Genomic DNA, 19,461 nt, shown 5'->3' on the forward strand with positions numbered 1-19,461 from the left:
ACAGTGTCAGAAAACACAACCCTCTCTATTTTCCTCCATACCCAAATCTCTAAAAAAGGGGCTGCAACGGATCTGATACAGACTGATCCAGATTTGAACACTTTACTGACGTCAGTAAAGTGGCGCTACGGCTATTGGTCAATTCTCCACCTATCAGGGGAATGAGAGGTTGGGCCACGGCCGGCCATTGCTGCTCAAAAGCGCTGGAGACGCTGTAGTACATATGCCAGGCCTGTAAGTGGCGCTGTAGTCTGCCACAAAAGCAGCAAAGAAGACTTCCCTTGCATGGTTGCCATGGTTGCCCTTCTGTTTATTCTCCGCTGTGGCTCTTTTTCTCCCTCCCCGCGAAGCAAGCTTTTGCGCCTCCTGCTTTAAAACAAATGAATAATGACTCTATATAATCACATGTAAGGGATAATGTGCAGTGACGCGGTCATTATGGGGAAAAGAACACGGACAGGCCGATCAGGAGCCTGACGCGAAGCGAAGGGATCTAGATCGGCATGAAGGTGTTATTACATTGCCACATTCTCGACAAAGTAACGACATAACTCCCAATATTAATTGAAATGCTTTTATGGATTTAGAAAATCATTTTATTGATTTAAAAAATAGTTGTATTGATTTAAATTGACATGCATCCGCTAAGAAAAGTAGTCTGTTGTTACTGTTTGAATTAACGTAGCAACGACAGGAACTGCTTCGATAGTGTTTTTGAGGAGCTTTTTGATTATAGATTTGAAAACATTGTTGCTTGCTTTAAAAGTAGCACAATTCATTATGTCAAACCTTGGAAAGTATCTAGATATCCCTGCCCTAATGCCAAAGGAACTGGCAACTGAATATGTGTCGCCGTTTGATGTCTATGTCTGGACCGCGGCGTAAAAAGGAGGGTTTCTGCCCCATTACTTCTCTTCTTACTTCTATAAGAATAAAACACAGTGGACGGAGATCTGTTTTTCTCCCCCTCTTCTCCCCGCTGCAGCCTAGCAGCTGATCTCTCCCCTCTCCTGCAGGGGGGCGTGGTCAGCTGCATCTCACAGAATCAGCCCCCTGCAAAAACAGAGCTGGAAAGAGTAAATAGAGCGAAATGAGGCATGACTAAAATGCAGGATCTTTTTGGTATTTTGAAAAAAACAAACTATATTTATATACTTTATATAGGTATGGCCCTACAATATGTTGTTCAAATATAGCATGATAGGTGTCCTTTTAAAATGGAAATGTACAAAAACAGAACCATGTGGAGAAAGGTTACACCTTTTGAAGATCAGAGGTTCTCTTTTTTCCTGCGATCATGCCTGCTTTTACACGTACATGCAGATTCTCTTTATTAAGGTCCTGAACTTCATCAAGACACACAGCATGGTGTCATTATCTGCACCCAAGGAGCCACGCTAGGGCCCAGTGGCTGATGGGATTAGGGAACAAAGCAAATGGGATTAGTCGGGTAAGGCGACCATTTTGTTTACCTTTGTCTCCATTCTTTTATTCCATTTCCTCTATGTTGTGTTGTGACTCCCTGTCGGGGGGCAGGCGGAGAGTGATATCTTGTTTGGCTCCTGACAGCACCACTTGGAGAGGAAAATGAAAAGAGATGGTGATAACACGCAGACACGCATTCACACACACACCTCCTGCAGGCCTGTCCACCCCATGCTGTTCATAGGGCAATTCAGGCCTGGCAATTTAGGGCCGAGTTAAAGTGGAGGGAAAAGCCTCAAATAGTGAGGCTAGGGGAAAGAGAGGGGGAGAGGAGGGTAAAAAGGAGACCTGGGGAGTGATTGGTGGAATGGTGAGGGACAGATGTAATTTTCAGACAACGGCAGGGAAGTGATGTAATTTTCTGGATGCAATTTGTGTGTGCTTGTGTTTGTGTGCATGTCTGTGAGGTGCGTAATGTGGAGCAATGCAGATGCTAAAGTAGTACTTGGATGGAGGAGTCATCAACAGAAAAACAAAACATCCCCTCTTGGCACTCAGACCTTTTGGGAGGCAAACATTAAATGCGGGTTTTTCGTGATATAATGGCCACCTTCAAAATAAAAAGGAAGGTTTTATTCTGTCTGTAGGCTTAACTAGTTTGATCACAAACACATTTGTCTGCAGACGATATTAAATGAGCTTCCACTGAAAGATTGATGATTGTCAAGTAACTATATTTTCCTGTTTTTCTTCTTGCTTTTCATTTTAACAACCCGTGATAAAACAACATGAACAGAAACTCTAATCTGCCACAAATTAGGTTTACATTTTGGGAAGGACACAATTGATACCGCAATCAATGTGAATTGTGACTTTTATTTGGCTTTCTCTGTTGGACTTGCCAAACTAATGTTGTGCCGGGACAACATTCTTTGATGCATTATGCTCCTGGCTGTCTTGGTAGACAATTAGTCTGACAGATGAATTAAAGAATACGAGGCCATTTTCTGCAGGAGATGAATCCCTCCTGCCTAAGCACATATCCATTTATGGGGGGGACTTATTTTCATATCATAGGAAGGAGAAACATTAACATTTTAGCGTTTGGTAATTGAATAGTTTAATGGCAGCACTTTCAAAGTGAATCAAGGACATCTTTGTTTTTTATTTCAACTTTGATAGCAAACTTTGAAGGCAATAACACTGGTCAAAAAGTAATTTTAAAGGATAGGGCCAGCTATATTTTTATTATATCCCATTAAAAAAAAGATAGATTTATTTTATAACAAGTAAAGCCTGTAAAGTTCAGTGAGATGTTTACTAAAGGCAACTTTTATATTACCCCTCCTAATTTAAATTGATGTTTTTCAATAACAACAACTCCCGCTGTTGTGGAAAAAAGTAATACAGAAACTATAGGTTACTTACGTAACCCCAGTTCAGGGAGTAACATGAAGTGAGATGTCTCACTATGGGATGCGCCTCATCGCGGAGCAAACAGAAGCATCAATCTCATTACGCCAATCCTGATTGGCTGGTGATCTTGACGTCAGCGTCAGGGAATCCACCCCCTATAAGTAGCTTGCGCTACGTCGCATGCGTCATTCAAAATAAGCACCTCTTCTCGCTTCACCATAGCAAGGAGGACCGTCTGGTGAGACATCTCACTTCATGTTACTCTGAGACTGGGGTTACGTAAGTAACCTATAGTTCTCATTCATAACACTCCATTCGATGTCTCACTATGGGAAATTGTAGCTCCCGTATTGTCAGACGAGCTTATCTCGAAAATCACCAAACCAACCAGAACTTAACAGGTAGAGCTCTGACTCAACCAGGTGCCCAGCACTGCTTGAGTCACACTGGGAGCAGAACGTCCAGCCTGTTAAGAGGCGGACAAAAGTGAGCGGCGAGGACCAGCTCGCCACTGCACCAATGTCTTGGATGGGAGACATCCTGGACAGAGCCCAGGATGCAGCCAGACCCTGAGTCGAAAGAGCTCGCGGCCCCGAGGGTGCCTGCGAACTCTGACTCGTATGGGCCCCAAAGCAATTGCTTCCACAAAACAGTGGGAGAGCCGTTGCTTAGTAACAGGCTTGCCCTTATAAGGGTTAGCCCAGGACACAAGGGGTTGGTCATTATGACGAAGCACCCTTGATCTGTCCATACAGGTGCGTAAGCACGAACTGGACACAGCAAATCCGGCTGCTGTTCCCCGGAGGGACCCAGCGGCGGAGGAAATGCCTCAATGTCCATTGGGGTACATGACCCAACCACCTTGGGTATAAGGACAGGGTTGGGCTTCAACAACACTCTCGTTTGCCCTGGGGTGAACCGAGTGTGTGAACAAATATGTACAGATAGTGCATGAAAATTACTGGCTCGCTTGGCGGAAGCCAGGACCAGTAACAGCACTGTCTTAGCTGGTGTAGGAATCTCTCACACTCTGAATAGTGTTTATCACCCTATGAGGGAGTCTCACTGTATTCAGGTTGTACCACTCACGGGCCAGGCCCATAATGCCAAGCGCTCTGGGTGTGGGTGAAAGATCGCCCCCCCCGCCTGAGACAGTATGTCCCTGCGTAGTGGGAGCTGCCATGGCTGCCCGCACAGCAGCTGATAAATCTCCGTCAGCCAGTACATAGCGGGCCAGTGCGGAGCTATCAGGAAGTGTGTGGCGTTGTTCCCTCACTCTGGCCAGAGTTGGGGGTATCAGAGCCATGTGGGAATGCGTACAGAAGGCCCGAAGGCCAAACGTGTGCGAGTGCGTCCACGCCTAACGGTGCGTTTAAGTCGTGCATCGAAAAAAATCTAACATTAACTAACAGCTGACATTGAGCATTTTCTTTTGATGCAAACAGGTCCACCGCGGCTCTACCATAACGCACCCACAGCTGGCTCACAATATTTGGATGTAGAGTCCAGTCTGCATAAAGTGGTGCACCTCTGGACAGTAGGTCAGCCCCGAGGTTCAACACACCTGGTACGTGCGTCGCTCTCAGAGAGAGGAGACGCCCGCCGCTCCATAAGATCAGTTTGCGTGCCAGCATGTGTAACTGGAGAGAACGCAAACCCCCGTGGCGGTTTATATACGATATTGTAGTCGTATTGTCTGTCCTCACGATGACATGGTGTCCTCTGAGAAAAGGCAGAAAGCGTTTTAGGGTGAGGAACACCGCTAAAAGCTCTAGGTAATTTATGTGCGCCTGCTGGAGGTCTCTGCTCCAGAGACCCCTCACCGGACGGCCTTCATAAATACCTCCCCAACCTGTCAGACATGCGTCCGTGGTGACCACCTTCCGTGAAAGGACAGCACCCATAGGCACGCCCCCGTACTAGAAAAGTGGCGCAGTGCCGTTACGCATTTCACAGTAACCATTACTCTCCGCGCGCCATGACGCACTGGGTTTAGTTTTAAGGCGGCTACCCAGCGCTGAAACTCCCTCATGTGTAAGCGTCCTAGTCGTACGACCAGGATGGCTGACGCCATGAGCCCCATTAACCGCAGGCATGATCTGAAGAGAACATGTTTGCGCAGCTGGAATTGAGCGAGACAAGCTCTGAAAGCTTTCACTCTTTCCGCTGACAGGCGGGCTGTAAAGCGCACCGAGTTCAGGTGTAAACCCAGGAAGAGTGCAGTCTGTGCTGGGCACAACATGCTCTTCTCTGTGTTTATTATGAAACCCAGGTTGAGCAGGTGCTTTACGAGGACACTTGTCTGTGTAATAGCCTCCTGCTCCGACTGTGCGAGAAGCAGCCAGTCGTCTAGGTAGGTTGCCAGGCGAATACCCTGTTGTCTTAACGGGGCTATCGCGGCTTCCGTACATCGTACAAACACTCTTGGACTGAGAGACAGGCCGAAGGGAAGTACTCTGTATTCGTAACAGATCCCCTGAAATGCGAACCTCAGATATTTCCTGTGTGGATAATATACTGGGATGTGGAAATACGCATCTTTCAGGTCGACTGATGTAAACCAGTCATCTTGTCGCACGAGACGCAGCAGAGATGTATGAGTGAGCATTCTGAATTTGTATCTTTTTAGATATTTGTTCAGAACCCTCAAATCCAGTATTGGCCAAATTCCGTTCCCTCCTCGTTTGGGGACGAGGAAATACTTGGAATAAAAGCCACTCTGACTCTGCTCGGCAGGTACAATAGATATAGCCCTCTTTTCTAGAAGTGAGAGGATCTCTCTTTCTAGAATATGGGCTGACTCTCCCCGGGCTTGTGAATACAAAATGCCCGAGAAACGAGGGGGGGTGACAGCGAATTGGAGTCTGTAACCCCGTGTTACTGTCTTGAAAACCCAAGCAGATGTTGTGAGCATCTTCCACTGTATGCTCCTTAGAGCCAGCGGAGATGTCACATCTCTTACCCTCTGAGTCTCTATTTGTTGTGTTATGGGGCCCTCTAGTGTCTGAACACGGTGGTACCCCATTTCGACAATCCCCACCGTCACTGCGCATGCGCGTGACGGTGGTGCCTTCACAGACCCGTTTATTATCCGCCTTTTGAGAGAGAGGCCGTAGCTGCTCTCAGAAGGGGATTTATAGTTAACGGACTGTTTATTGTTTTTCTTTTCATTTTTTTTTAGCTGCGCCCTTGGCCGAAGCCTGGATGAGTCAGCGGAAAATGGTTTATTGAAAAAACAACAAAGGTGTGACATGTGTTTTATGCGGACTTGAGGATGACGTTGAGGCATCTCTCGAGGCAGCGGAACACGTTTAGAGCTGGGGAAAGAACTTCCAGCTCTGTCACAGAGGGGAGAAGGAGGGGCTGTCAGGCCGCTCGCTTCTTCTTCCTCGACTGCTGGCCGAAATTCTGGGTTGGCTGCGCCTGGGCTGCAGCCGGAACCGGAGACTTTCTAGGCCAACTCGCCCTCGTCTCCTGCCTGGGCTGGGGACTCGTGGTGGCCTGCGACCTCTGCTGTCTTGGTACTTTAAAACTAGCATGGTTCGGTGCAGCTTGGGCAAAGGGCCGCTGTTGCGAAGGCAGCGGCTGGACCCTTCGAGGGGGGCAGAGGTGGAGGGCCTCGTCTTCCTTCTTTTTCGACTCGCACTTCCTCTGCATGGAAGCGAGAGCGGAGCCGAAAATCCCCTCGGGAACGATGGGCATGTCAAGCACACCTTCCTTTTCCCGGTCTGGGAGGTTGGTGAAGTTGCGCCATCTAGCTCTTTCCTGCACCACCATGATCCCCATTGCCTTGCCCGTGGCCTGGACGGCGCAGCGTTGGACACGGAGACAAATGTCCATGACCGCGGCCATCTCGTCCAGAGTGGCCGGTCCAGGATTGCTCGACAGATCCTCACAGAGCTCCGCTCGGTTAGCAGCGAGGAAACGTTCAGAGCCCTGGCGGACAAGGCTGCTGCTCTGTAGGACCGTTCAGTCATGGTTGACTGGAATCGGTCCGTTTTTGCTGGCCGCGTGGGGTTCCTGCTTGGTGACGGGCCCATCCTCGGTAGGAGGTGGGCTGCAACCAGCGGTTCCATGGGCGGTATGCGGAGCAGGCCGAGCCTCTCCATGCCGTCACAGTCTAGGGAGGAGGCACCCTGTATTGGGGCCTTGTTGCTAAAGGGCTGGTCTCTCCACGAGACCGACACCTCATCCAACATCTCCGGGAAGACCGGAAGGAGTTGCCTCTTCGTCCTCGTTGTTTGGGGAAAACGTTTCCCCTCGTAACGGGACCTGGAGGTCTCCTTGGCCATTTCGGGCCACGGGATGTCTAGCTTGGACGCGGCGCGCTGACACACGGCCTGCAGGTCCATGCTTAGACAGGGCGAAGCTGGTGTGCTATCGCCCGGGAGAGCAGCCATCGCTCCCGGCTTTGCAGCCTGAGCCGATGACATGAAGATGTCGTCTTCCTGCTCATCCGAGTCAGACAGGAGGAACTCAGAGGTATCCTCTTCGTCCTCCATGTAATTTAACTCTAGGACATCTTCCGCGGGTGAAACCATGGTGAGGTCCAGCCGGGAGCCCCAGCTTGGTAAAGCGTGGGGACGTTCCCGCGTCTCTTGCCGCCGCCGGGTCTCGGCCTGATATGGCGCGGGATTCCGGTTCTGCGGCTGCCGCTGTCGATGAGCCCCAGACCAACATAGTGAGGGGCTCCATCTCTGCGGCGGACGCCCCCGTGTCTTGATTGCCAGCCGGCAAACCAATGGACATGAGGGGGTCCAGTCCCGACAGGCTAGCTTGTCGTGCTAACCTTCGGCGGAGGCTCTTCATGGTGAAGCGGGCACAATGCCCGCACGAGCCGGGGTTGTCAATGGCTTCCTGGGCGTGTTCCAGCCCGAGGCAGGACGAGCAGATCTGGTGTGAGTCTGTGCCTGACACTTTCAACCCGCAGCCGCAGAGCCGAGCCTCCGAGTTCCTGACTCCTCTGGTGTGAGGGAGAGAGGCTTCCATCTTATACGCTGCGTGGCGTGAAGAGGACCCGCTCGTAACAGGTACGTCGAGAGAATTTTTTCCCAACCTGTCTTTAATCCGTAGAAAAAAAGGACGGTGTGGGTCTTTTTCCTCAAAGAATATTACCTGGTGTGGTAATATCCTTTTAATCCCTTTTCTCCTTCGTGGAAGAGAAAAGAAAAAATCCGTCCTCGCTACCGTGGTGTCGGCAGTGAGGGAAAAACCAGCTAGCAACAGGTGTGTTGCTAGCTTGAACAATCAAAACCTTACCTTAATTCCTGAGGAAGAATGGCGAGGTTGATTATAATACTAACTGGTGTGTTAGTACTATACTCTTCTGCGAGGCAGAGTAAGGTAGCCGGCTAACGCCCGTCGACCGAAATTAGCTTTTGGTTCAGTCTGTGGACTGTTAAGCTAGCCCGGCTACCATTAGAGATGTGCTCTGAAGCAAGAAGAGGTGTTTGAATGACGCATACGACGTAGCGCAAGCTACTTATAGGGGTGGATTCCCTGACGCTGACGTCAAGATCACCAGCCAATCAGGATTAGCGTAATGAGATTGATGCTTCTGTTAGCTCCACGATGAGGCGCATCCCATAGTGAGACATCGAACGGAGTGTTATGAATGAGAACTGCAAGTTTAGTCTAAAGGAGGAGGTTCATTTTATGGCTTTGTTTGTCGACAGGATTTCTGAAAAACTCCCTGCCTGATTTTCATGAATCTATTTCATTAACCAAGTGTAGCAGTGGCCGCAGAATACATATATTAATTTAACAGTTTGGTTTAAACCGCTAAGTCCGACAACGCCACCCTGGGAATTTCACCCAGGGAAATGTGACAAGTTTTAAGTCACTAGGACACAGGTTCGGTTACTCATAGAACAAGAGACGTGGTTCAATTATCAAAAATAGAACAGTTTATTTATACAATAGTAAAAATACAATTTATAAAAAACCGTCACACAGGGCTATATCCAAAAGGGAGAGAACGAACAAGGGGGGCTGAGGCTTACCAGTGGGGGAGAGGGTCAACGAATGAGTAGAGGGATCCCACAAAAACAAACTTAAGTCACCCCGGTCACACGTGTTCCACACTCACACAATCACACGGAGAAAAGATCCAAAACCTCGGGGGAAGCACAGCACACGGGGGAAGCCACCACCTCGGACACCAATACCACCACCTTCAGCTCTCAGTAACTAAAACAGGAGAACAAGGGAAAACACAATAAGTGGGGGACAAAAACACAGAATGACTCAAAATGAAATAAACCAAAATTAGCCGCAGCCATACGGGCAATCATGCGGCATAAACAAAACTATGCAAAAAAGCAAAGAAAGAAAACCTAAACCAAAATCATATAAACAAACAATGAATTGAGCAAGGATATATCGGCACTAATTAAGTATAAAATAAACCAAAAGAAAACAAAGAAATAGGAATAAACAAAAAAAAACTATTAATGAAAAGGAACAAAAGTAAACAAAATAGTTTTAATTGGTGAAGGAAAGAATAACTAAACAGAAGGAGTTAGCCCAGCAGTCCAGTCACTAAAATCCCACTAAGGGGAGCGGACCTATAGTGCAGAGTAGGCCACGCTAAACCGGCCCAAACACAGTAGCCAAAAGCGAACAATCTAAGTAGTGTCCAGTAGCACAGGATCAGTAGGGCAGGTGATGATACTGCCGTAGGCAATGCCAGACCGGACCAGACACGATAGCCAGACGCAGACAATCTACTAGCACTTAGCAGCACACAGGATCAGCAGTACGGGTGATGACCCTGCGTCAGCAACCCGTCTCTTTTCGGTGCAGCAAAACAGCAGCGGTTCTTTAAAGCCTTAGCTTGGCCCTAGATGAACAATAAACACACAAGTATAATATTAATGTTCAGGAAAGGTGTGGTGAATGGACTTAACAAATCGCCGTACATACCGATCAGGCAGAGAGGAGAGAGTTTCATGCTCTCTATGTTACAGCTACTTGACGGGCATCGCCAGGAAGACCCTCCGCTATACAAAACAAAACGGGACTACACGTAACTATGATAGAGAATTGTGAAACTTTACCTGAAGCCAGCTATTCCCCTACGCCGGTGGCGGAAGCAAAACACGGCAAAAACGGAAGTGGGTAGGTCTGGGCACCAGCAAACAAGAGGCCGCCAGCTAGAGGCCTCTGCCCCTTTATAGGGTGCCCCCTGGCGGTGATAGGCTAAAAAGAATATGCCTTACAACACTATTTACTGCTCATCCTGCTACAATCTACCCCCCCCCCATTTTCATCGTCGCCCCGACGATGTACAAATCAAGCCCAGGTTAGCTAACCTAGGCCCAAGGTCTAAAGATGACAGACACAGAGTTAGACACCAGACCAGGAGAGTTTTCAGCCACAGGCACCAATTCTCCCAACGCTCTAGGGAGATCATGGACATTAGGATGCTGCCCAGCGGTTAACCGTGGTGTCCGTCGCAAGGTCACTGCGCTAGAATCAGGACAAGTGGATGGAGGGATATCCAAGCGAGGGGAAGGCAATTCTGGCATGGCAGCGAGAGCTACCGAAGGACCGGCCTCAATGGAGGCTTCGTCCGATGGTGGAGGCAGCCACCAAGGGGTTTCTTGGGTCACGACAGCTGATCTGGTAAAAGGACAATTCGGAGCTTCATTTCTTGAAACCCACAGGTCACCATCAAAGGAAAGCTCATCATCTGACTGTGGTGAGTCAGGAGGAATTGAGAGAGGGACAGGGACATCATCTGGAGAGTATGTGCCAATCACAGCTTTCAACAAAGTGCGATGGACCCGTTTGATTTTGGTCAGGTCGTTTGCAGGTGCAATCGTGTACACCGAACCTCCGTTTGGTGCTTTCACCACTATATACCTGACAGAACTCCAAATATCCCTGATCTTATGGTGCCCTCTTGCACCACAATCTCGCAACCAAACTAACTGGCCTTCGTTCAATGGGACATCTTTGACATACTGGTCATGGCACCTTTTTCTGCGCTCTGCTGCAGTTTTTAACCTGTCTTGAGCTCCTTCAAAGGCAATTTGCAATTTTACCTGATGCTCCTGAATCCACTCATGGACAGGACCACCGACTGGATCAGGGACTCTACCCAACAGAAAATCAACTGGGAGCCTGGGCTCTTGTCCAAACATCAACAAGAATGGAGATTCACCAGTTGACTGATGGGGAGTAGTGTTGTACGAATACAGTAGTTGTGGCAAGCAGGAGTTCCAATCCCGTTTCCGAGACACAGGCAGAGTACGCAGCAAGTTGTGAAGGGTTCGGTTGAACCGTTCACATTGACCATTGCCTGCCGGATGGTAGGGAGGAGTGCGCAATTTTTCAATGTTATAGAGGCTGCAAAGTTGTTGAATAAGAATGCTCTCAAAGTTCCGGCCTTGGTCTGAATGTATACGGGCTGGGACACCAAACTTTGAAAACCATTCTGTGACCAGAACTTGAGCCACAGTGGAGGCTCGTTGGTCACGGGTGGCAAAAGCCAAAGTGTACTTGCTAAAAATGTCTGTAATTACAAGGACATTTTCCAACCTACTATAGGTGGGCTCCAAGACAGTGAAGTCAATGGCTAGAATTTCATTGGGTCTAGAAGCCAGCAAGTGTCCCATGGGAGCACGAGCCGCTGGTCGAGTGTCCTTGGCAATTTGACACCTTTCACAACTGTTGCACCAATGTACCACCTCAGAGGACATACCTGGCCAGTAACACCGCTGCCTAAGTAGCTCCAAGGTTCTTTCAATACCTTGGTGGCCATGCCTCTGGTGGACTTCGGTGAGCACCTGCTCTCTCAAAACAACTGGCAAAAGCAGCTGCAGAACTGCTTCAACCCCATCAGAGCGAAAGATCTGACGATAGAGGACCCCACTCCTCTCAACTAACCGGTCCCATTGACGGAGCAGTGCCAATGCTTACCGGGACAACTGCTTCCTCTCATCATTGCTGGGACGCTGCCTCCTTCTCCAGAACACCAAGAGTTCCTGAAGGACGGGGTCGGCTTGCTGAAGTGCCTCCATATCAGACTGTGTATGATGAGGCAAGGCTATGACAGCTGCTTGGGTTGCCTGTGCCACTGGCAAGAGGAGCGAGGTGCTAGGGAACATAGCTTCAAGATCTTGCACCCCTGGTGGGTGCTGACGGGACAGGGCATCAGCATTTCCATTACTTCTACCCGAGCGGTACTTAATCTCAAAATCGAAAGACGCAAGTTGGGCTGCCCAACGTTGTTCAGTGGCTCCAAGCTTTACCGTGGACAAAAAGGCTAAGGGGATTGTTGTCAGTGAAGACAACACATTTATGACCAAGCAGATATTCCCTAAATTTCTCAGTCATGGCCCACTTGAGCCCCAAGAACTCCAGCCTCATAGAGCTGTAGTTGGCAGAATTGCGTTCAGTGGGCCTCAGACCTCTGCTGGCATAAGCTATGGGCCTGACCTTACCACCTTGCTCCTGTGATAGCACAGCTCTGAGGCCACCAAAGCTTGCGTCGACCTCCAGAATGAATGGGAGGGAGAAGTCGGCATAGGCAAGCACAGGTGCCGTGGTGAGCTTTGTCTTGAGAGCCTCAAAGCTCCTATGACACTCCTCAGTCCAGTTCCCAGCGATTTCACGCTCTGATCTCCTTTTGGACTTGGTGCCTCCCAACTCAGCCACCAACGTATGTAGAGGGGCCGCCAATTTGGCAAAGCCCTCCACAAACCTACGGTAGTAACTGGCAAAACCAAGGAACGACCGCAGTCCAGAGATGGTAGTGGGGGGCTGCCAACAGGCTACCACCTCCTGTTTGCTGGGATCAGTAGAGACACCCTGGTCAGAAATCACATGGCCCAGGTAACGCACCTCTCGCTGCAAGAAAGCACACTTTGATAGCTTAGCCTTTAAGCCCTCATGCTGTAGCCTTCTCAACAAGGCCAACCCATGCTGTCCAAAGAGCTCTTGATAACATCTGCGAATGATGTTCATCCCCAAGATACCAGGGACTGCAGAAGAGACACCACCGGGGGGGTCCTTGACCACCAACATGCCACAGCTTGGCATTACCTTTCCACATAGCACAAGTAAGTATGATAGAGAATTGTGAAACTTTACCTGAAGCCAGCTATTCCCCTACGCCGGTGGCGGAAGCAAAACACGGCAAAAACGGAAGTGGGTAGGTCTAGGCACCAGCAAACAAGAGACCGCCAGCTAGAAGCCTCTGCCCCTTTATAGGGTGCCCCCTGGCGGTGATAAGCTAAAAAGAATATGCCTTACAACACTATTTACTGCTCATCCTGCTACACAAGGAAGATCCCATACAATTTTAGAGCGGATTTGAATTATGGGTTGGATATACAAACTGTCTTTCACTGTTGTGTTTTGTTTGGTGCCGGAATAATCTGTAATAAGAGTTTCCAACTGTCAAAATCGGTGCGAACACCCACTTATTTCGGAAGAACCACTCTGACAGTGTGCGAACTATACCACGGTCTCCGGGGGAGCAGGGATTTTTGTTTTTTTTTTAGGGGGGGGGGGGGGTAAATGCTGATCCGTGCATTAATAGCAACAGCACAGACATAGGCCTATTATAAAGAGAACATTTGTTGCACACGGGGCGATGCCACAGGTCTACATTTACATGAAACGTCCCGATGGATCATGTTCATGTCAACAGATTTCCCGAGCATGTATGGGCTACGCAAACTTCAATCAACTTGATAATAAATAATCCACGAACCACCAATGTAATGTTTGACTGTTTAATTAAATACATTTAAAATGACTCAAAAACAGGCTACATTGTTTCACATGGGCTATAGCCTATTATGGCTGTAGCCCACACAGAGCCGAACACACGCGATAAGAGCAGCCAGCGGCACCAACCATGAACAATATTAATATTAATAATACAGCTATAGCACAACACAACCCTCTACTCTAATTTAACATTCAAAACACAAGTCCAAAAAGTGACCCAAAGAGTTAAGTTTAGCCTAGCAAATTTTAAATACATAAGAAACACAATGACATTGAATTCTTCCAAATTATACATGAATGCCATGATCATGTCACATCTTACATACTGTCTCACAAGCTGGGGGCAAACTAACCCCTATACAAACAAACCCTCAAAGTACTGGACCAGAAACCTAACCGCTCCCATCACTGTACCATCCGCGGACCATACTTTGAGAAGCACTGCTCAGTCTAGATGAAAGGAAAGGAGGTTTCAAACTTCCTTTACAACCTCCTTTAGCTTAGGAACCACTGGACCTCCCTTGACGAAAGGAGAGGAGAAAATGCTGCCCCACAATGCCTTGCAGCTGCAGCATTTGCCGTCACACAACTGTCGGCCGTTCACGGAAACAACCGATTATGACCGAGAAATTATATCATGAAAGTTACGGTGCTTATTAAGCATTTTAAAACATAGGTGGTAAGTTGCCAAAGTGCTTTGTTTTTTAATGTTCATCAGTATTATAATCAAAAAGAGAAATATGAACGTTAATTTTTACTGAAATGATCAAATAAAGTCAACATTTCACAGTCTTTACTGAGCTGTGTGGAGTTTGTTCAACTTTTAAAAGATGTTTGAATGGTGATATACACAGTGATAGGTGTTAAGGACTAACGTTTATAATAAATACATTTGTATTGATTTTAAGATCTTTAGTTCATACAATCATACGTATTGGGATCATTTGTATTAATGTGGACCGGAGGGAGAGGGTGACGAGCATAAGTTTCACTTTCCTTTTTTATTTCAATTCCAACTTTGGTCATGAAGAATATGTTTCTCTGTTGTCCACGTTCATAAAGCATAAAACTACAGCATCAGAGCACGGTGCAGAGTCTCTAGATGAGTTTACAGTAGTCCCTCGTTCTTATTAAACATCCATGTTGTAGTCCGCTGTATAGAAAACTGTAGTTTCCATAGTTTCCCCACAGCAGCAGACGCACAAAATGACGTCCGCTGGCGCATCATAAACACGTCGGATAGTGAAAGTGCATTCGGATTCTCTAAAGTACCGCAGTCTCTTCTCCTAAGTCCTTTTGAATTCTCCTATCCACTATCCCTTAACCCCGTGACATTTCACTCAGAGGTCAAGGAATAGACGATAGGGTTAGCACTTAGGAGCTGATTTTTGGACTATTCGACTGCAGCCTCAGAAATGTTTTTCAGATTTGATATGGCATTAACACCATATCCCTACATGCATTGCAGCTAAAACATCCAATCAGCGAGTTTAAACCATAGCTGAGGATCTTGGGTAATCAGTTCAGTGGCTGTATATCGCAATTACCTCATTCACACCAACGCAACTCCGGTTCAAGCTCCGTGCTAGAGCTTTTCAGGTTCAGAACTGGTTCTTCGGTTTAGCTCCGGCTCTTTTCACACTGCCCAGAGTCCGACTGGTGCTGCGTCATTGCGTCATCGTTTGTGTCATGACGTAACCGTTTGCGTGTCTGCTTCATAAAGCCAAACCGCGCAGAAACCCCTCACAGCTCACACTGACAACAACAACAATGGCTTATTGTGCTCCAGCTTCCTCTGTACCTCTTCGGAAATCCAGATTCCCAGTAGGTAGCTGGTCTCTTCAGTGGACCACTGCTGCTTGTTAAGTTTCTCCATCGTTGTGTACAAACTGGATACAACGCCGGCTTTTTGTTTTGTTCAGGAGTTGATCCCGCCCCTGCCCCCGCCTCGACGTAAGCGTGACGTATGCGGTGCTTTATAGCCGGACAATTTTTTGGTGCTTGAAACGAACCGGATTCCGGAGCTAAGAGGCTGCTCCGCTGCGGTGTGAAGAGGAAAACCCGGTGCTTTTCAAGCTCCAGCTCCGAACCGGCCCTGAAACACTGTTGGTGTAAATGAGGTAAGAGATGCTTGAAATGTCCCTTATAGGCCTACGTCTGTTTCCGGTTATTTTTATTTTGAAATTCAGTTCCTGACGGACTCCAAAAAAGCCCGAGATTATGGAATTAAACAAATAAATAAAAACAAGGATAATTCCGACATTATACGATTTAAAATAAAAACAATAATCGTGGCTTGATATTGAGTAAGAACATGTTTTTATGAACCCCACAGCTTCCGGTCTTCCATGACCCGAACGGACAAAAAGACGTGCTGCAGGCAAAAAACATACTACCAATAGAAATACATTGCTTTTAAAATCGTTCTGTGTGACACGAAAAAAAGGGGGAAATCGTGAACACGAATCAATAGATTAAATGTCGTGACTATAACACGAAATGCCGTGAGACTGGGTTGACATGGCAGGACGGTCCCCTGCTGTTAAACTGTCCTCTTACTTTATCTGTCTCTCATTATGGAGACAGCAGGTCAGCCAGGAGGTCATAGAGTGTCTGAATCGAAAGACAGATTCTGCTTGTTACACACCCTGCTCTCAGTGCATTAAACAGGCTTGATAATGCTTTATTAGGCTGTTCATCATAGGACTGAGTAGTTGATTTAATAAATCCTGTTGCCAGAGATTATAGTGAAAGTCATATGCATCATAAAACCCCTCGTAATCTGCTCGGATAATTCGGTGCTTTAAAATAAGACCCTATAACCAATAAGCGATATATGCAATTTTTAAAGGTGTAAACACACAAGTCATGACCTTGTGAAATCACAAAATCTTTGCAGCCGAGCAGATTTTATTTGAGCGCTCACCTGAAGATAAGACGGCGTTTATTGGCTCCTCCTGTGACCTCCTCGTCCTTGTGAATCTCAGCGGGACTGTAAGTGTCTTGATGGAAGGTTACCTCCTAATATAAAACACTCTGCCTCTGCAACAACAACTTTATAGAACACCTGTGGGAGCGGGATTTTATGGGCTCATCGGCTGCATGATTTTACATTTTCCAGTTGGCAAAGTGACATATGCTGCAGGAAGCAAACACTGAGTCCTCGAGACACCCGAGCTGCATGCAGATGGCTTGAGTCATGTGGTCCATACCAAAATGCTGTGACCTTTGCTGTCCTGCTTATTACAAGGAATATACATTAAAAAGTCATCTTAAACCATGGGGGCTGATCCTTATGAAGGATATTTTAAGATCCTGTATCCACCCCCAATTGTGATATTACATTTTTCCATAATAAACAACACTAATAAAGTCAAAACGATGAGTCAACAACAGTAGTGTTAACACTCAATTAACACTATTTTTGAGAGGCCTCCAATAACTGCTCCCATTTGCATGCATTTTGCATAGCCAAGCTGGCAGAAGCCACCACAGAAGTGCAGAAGTTGTATATCTCTTGCGGCAGAGCACTCTGATTCTTTTGGGGGCAGTTGAAATTCTGCAGAAGCCTGATTTTTATTTTCATGGCTGCATTTACATGCTGTCCTCCTGTCTGTCCCTTTGAGTTTAATCAGGGGGCTTTATCGCCTGAAATAAAGCAGGGATAAATGTTGCTGAGAAAGTGTAAAACACACGCCCCTTCACAGTATAATGTGTATTTTGTGTGTGTGTGTATGCCAGCAGGCATGTGTGCGCAAGTGTGTGTGCGTGTTTGTGTGTCTGTGTTGTTTAATTCTCTAAATCTTGAGCCTGTGTGTGTGGGGGTAAACTATGAGCATTCTGCAGACTCGGCTTCTCGCAGCGTTCTCGCGGTTCTGCTGAGGATGCGCTTTCGGCTCGGGGCTGCAGGAGGTCACTGTTCACACACACACACACACACACACACACACACACACACACACACACACACACACACACACACACACACACACACACACACACACACACACACACACACACACACACACACACACACACACACACACACACACACACACACACACACACACACACACACACACACACACACACACACACACACACACACACACACACACACACACACACACACACCATGTATACATCACTTCAGGGGACATTACATTGATTTACATGCGTTTCCTGGAGACTTATCCTAACCTTAACCATAACCAACACATGCCTAACCCTAAACCTAACCAAGTCTTCACCCTAAAATTAATGATTCCCCTCATGGGGACCTCCAATTTGTCCCCATAAGGGAAGCCAGTCCCCACACGTGACTATGTAAACAGATTTAGGTCCCCACAAGTATAGTAATGCTAGACCACACACACACACACACACACACACACACACACACACACACACACACACACACACACACACACACACACACACACACACACACACACACACACACACACACACACACACACACACACACACACACACACACACACACACACACACACACACACACACACACACACACACACACACACACACACACACACACACACACACACACACACACACACACACACACACACACACACACACACACACGCCCACATTTGTACTGTTCCTGACATTTGACACAGAAATAGATCCAGCTGTCTGTAAAAGAAGACATTCCCCTGGTGACATTTATCTGGGGTTATCAGTAATCATTAGTTAAGGTCAGGTTTATACCTTCTGAATAAGAAGGGGACTTGACATAACATACAGTATATTCCTTTCCATGGATTGTAGAGAAAGTGTGATCGCACTGAGCTACATATCCTCTCAAATAGATCTGTCACATTTTAATGAACACTGTGTCTCTAGAAATATAGCTCTTATCCACTAACAGACCGTGCTTATGAAGTTTGAAACTTTAGAACAGTTTCTGACTGTAATACTTCTATTAGGGACCTATATTCTGTTTGCCTGGCTGCCAGGCCCGGTTCCAGAACAAAATGACTCAGGGTGCATCTGAGATTAGAGAGGGTGCAGGGGTAAAGTGCTATTTTTATATGTGGGGAGTGGACCTAACACCCTCTAGGGGGACCGGGGGCATGCTCCCCCGGGAAGTTTTTTTTTTAAATATTGAAGTTAAAAGCATCAATCTGGTGCACTTTGAGAGCAAAATGAAGAGATCTATGGATACATCTCAACACCCATATGAAACAGAACTGTAAACAGATTTACTTTTTCTTTATGGATATATTCCCCTTTTAAACTGTATTCTTGTTTTACTGTCATATAGTATTTCATTTTTAGGGAGTGAGTTACTCAGATGAGTACCAGGAGACAGCGGTTGGTACTCTGGAACAGTTGTGGTGCAGGCATCTGACATACTTGAACCGAAATGTCTACATGCATAGCAGAAGATGGGATCGTTTTTACATGAATATTCCAGCCAATCTCTGTTTTGAAACCGTGAGCTGCAAAATGAGCGCCTCACCCCGCTGTACAGGCGAGTTGGGAACTTTTTTAAATATACCTGGGCAGGCTCTGTTTTGCCGAGGTCCTCTGGCACTTGCGGGCCGCCGAGGGGTAGCGGTGTTTGGGGCAACGAAAACGGCTGCGGCTGCTCTGCCTCCGTGGGCGAGGCGGGCAAAGCCGGCGAGTCGGGCGGGAGGACGTTAGTCTCCACGACAGTGGCCGCTGGTAACGTAATGTCCCCATGATCTGAACTGTTATTACCTGCAGTACAGTAGATGCAGTGTTACTGCTGGTGATAAGGGCTGGTTGTTTTAATCATCTTCTGATGTCCATCATTGACTAAATTAGTATTACTACAATTATTATTATTGTTATTATATAAGTAATATTTTTCACTTAATTTTTTCA

The 19,461-nt window shown here is 47.2% G+C and overlaps 1 long non-coding RNA gene across 2 annotated transcripts; it reads right to left on the bottom strand.

Moving 5' to 3' along the window:
- Positions 1–612: 612 nt before the first annotated feature.
- On the bottom strand, positions 613–16,624 carry LOC139434615 (uncharacterized). 2 transcript variants are annotated; one of them, XR_011643948.1, is made up of 4 exons: positions 16,511–16,624; positions 8,844–9,030; positions 1,473–1,574; positions 613–1,053 (listed from the first exon to the last, which is right to left on the bottom strand). It is a non-coding gene; the product is annotated as an uncharacterized lncRNA (long non-coding RNA). The 2 variants fall into 2 exon arrangements; XR_011643947.1 differs by having other exon boundaries at positions 613–1,067.
- Between the last annotated feature and the right edge of the window lie 2,837 nt (positions 16,625–19,461).

This window comes from Pseudochaenichthys georgianus, chromosome 10 (genome assembly GCF_902827115.2).
Source record: "Pseudochaenichthys georgianus chromosome 10, fPseGeo1.2, whole genome shotgun sequence".
In the NCBI taxonomy this organism is placed as follows: domain Eukaryota; kingdom Metazoa; phylum Chordata; class Actinopteri; order Perciformes; family Channichthyidae; genus Pseudochaenichthys; species Pseudochaenichthys georgianus.